General features: G+C 29.8%; 1 protein-coding gene across 2 annotated transcripts in view; it reads left to right on the top strand.

Annotated features, from left to right (window-relative positions):
* LOC102600230 (protein cornichon homolog 1-like) overlaps window positions 1-2,431 on the top strand; it is a 15,553-nt gene that overhangs the window by 4,348 nt on the left and 8,774 nt on the right. The gene's annotated exons all lie outside the window — the stretch shown is intronic.

The raw sequence follows: 2,431 nt of genomic DNA, 5'->3' as shown, positions 1-2,431 counted from the left end.
TCTATTTGTATTCCTAGAAATTCTATTTGTGTTTTCATTATTTCTGCCTTTTTATTACTTAGACTTATTCCTGAGTATGTTATAATATGTATAAATTTTTCTAGCAATTTTATATGTTCATCTTGAGTCCTTGAATATAATAATATATCATCTATGTATACTATACAATTTTCTAATTGGTTAAAGTAATTATCCATGAAATGTTGGTATCTTCCTGGTGCATTTTTATATCCAAAAGGTAATACATTCCATTCATAGAATCCTTGTGGTACTGTGAAAGCTGTCAATTTTTTGGATTCTTCTTCTAATTTTAGATGGTAAAATCCTGACTTGCAATCAAACTTACTGAAGTAATTATATCCTTGGATTTGTCTTATTTTTTATACTTTGTTTGGTATTGGGTAATTATATGTTTTTGTTTTTGCATTTAGATTTCTATAGTCAATAACCATACGACTTTTTCCTTTTTTTGTTCGCTATGTTTGTTTACTATGAATGCTGGACTTGTATGTTTACTATTGCTTTCTTGTATGTAATTATTTTCTAGTAATTCTTTTAAATGCATTTTAAATTCTAATAATTCTTTTATATGCATTTTGAATTCTGCCAAATCATCGAAATTATATTTTAATGGTTTCTGGGTTATGATGCTATTTTCATCAATCAGTTCGATGTTATTTTTGTCTTATGTTTTTCTTATCCTTTTAGGGGATCTTCACTATATAACGGTTCTAGTTTTTCTTGAATTATTTTTAGTTTATCTATAGAAAATACAACTAATTCGATATTATGGTTACTTTTATAGAAAATACAATTAATTTGATATTATGGTTACTTTCGTTAATATTTTTTAGTTTTTGGGTATTCTTTTCACTTCCTTTGATCCATGGTGTGGTTTTTCTATTTTTGTTGTTTACCCTTTTTGCTTCCTACCTTTTGTTTACATGGTGTAGTAAACCACCAGTGTGTTTTGTTATCACATGGGGAGTATAGTTTTTCTTAAGAATGGCATTCCTAAAAGCATATCCTTATTTATAAATTCGTAGCTATATATGTCTTCTATAGTTAATATTTTATCCCATATTTGCAATTTTATATTATTTGCTTTATATGTTATCATACTTCCTTCATTATTGAATCCTGTTACTACTATTGGTGTTTTTAGCTTTTCCCATTTTTCTTCTGGTAGACAATTGTGTTTGCACATATTAGCTTCTGCTCCTGTGTCTAGCGTAGGGGTGTAATATCTGTTGTAATTTTCTATTATTATTTTTGCAAGTATGTATATTTTCATATTTGTTCTTTTTTATTATTGACTTTCTTATTTTATTATGTTATGGTCAATTGTGTGTTTTCTAAATTATATGGTTTCATTTCTTCTAACCATTTTATTCCTAATATTATGTTATCTCCTTGATAAATTTTGAATTTTATTAGTATTTACTATTCCTCCAATAATTATTTCTTTTTCTGCTATTTCATAAAAAAATAATAACTCTTTTGGTAATTCTGGGCACGTTTGTTCTTTAGAGGTTATTTCATCTTCTGTAACTAACTCTCTTGTTATATAATTTTCTTCTTGACCAGTATTTATTATTATAATATACTTCCTTTGTTCTATTATTCCAGTTATGTAGTAACGGTATGGTTCTATATCTTTTATCATTTGATAATCTATTGATTTTCTTGAGAGTTGAGGTGTTTCATTACTGTGGTTTATTCCTTTCATTCTTTTTGATGTGCTTATTCTGTCACTTACAATTTCTAAATCTTCTTCTATATCTATTTCCTTGTAACTGTAGTCATTATTATCTATTACTGTAACAATTTGTTCCATACGTCAATCTTCCCCTAATCTTAAAATTAGATCATGAAGGATCCGACCTCTAAATCCGCACCCATATCGGACACCCTAGGCCAAGCAACTTAGGTGTTACTTTTAACTTTTTTGTAGTTGTGGATGAAGAAACTATCTATTGTGCTATGTGTTTCAAATCTTTTTATACAACCAAAAACTTTTTTTGAGAGGAGGTTTGGTATGACTGGGTTTTAGCAAGGCAGGAATATGATGAGCAGGTCCTATTTCAACCAGAAGTCAATGGTGTGGCTATGCCATATTTTAAAGGAAGCCTCTAAGGTCAAAGGCAAGATTGTGAGAAACTACATCAACCAGCATTCCAGGCAAAAGTAGATCAGTATTAATTATCCCAGAAATGGCCTTCAATGTTGATTGGGCAGAATTGGCCTTCAGAAATGAAAAGTTTATTCAGTATAATACCTCTGGGAAGAAGTACAAATTGCTAGGACTGTTGATCTGGAAATTCCATATGCGGATCTTGTCAGGAGAAGTAAATGGTCTTCTAGGGAAACTGAGGAAGCTCAAACTAGAAGAAAGGGGACACAATTATCATTTGGGGGGGGGGGGGGCCTA

This window comes from Solanum tuberosum, unplaced genomic scaffold, assembly GCF_000226075.1.
Source record: "Solanum tuberosum cultivar DM 1-3 516 R44 unplaced genomic scaffold, SolTub_3.0 scf00435, whole genome shotgun sequence".
In the NCBI taxonomy this organism is placed as follows: Eukaryota; Viridiplantae; Streptophyta; class Magnoliopsida; order Solanales; family Solanaceae; genus Solanum; species Solanum tuberosum.
The sequence above is the reverse complement of the archived record's forward strand: the minus strand, read 5'-3'. Positions and strand labels throughout refer to the sequence as shown.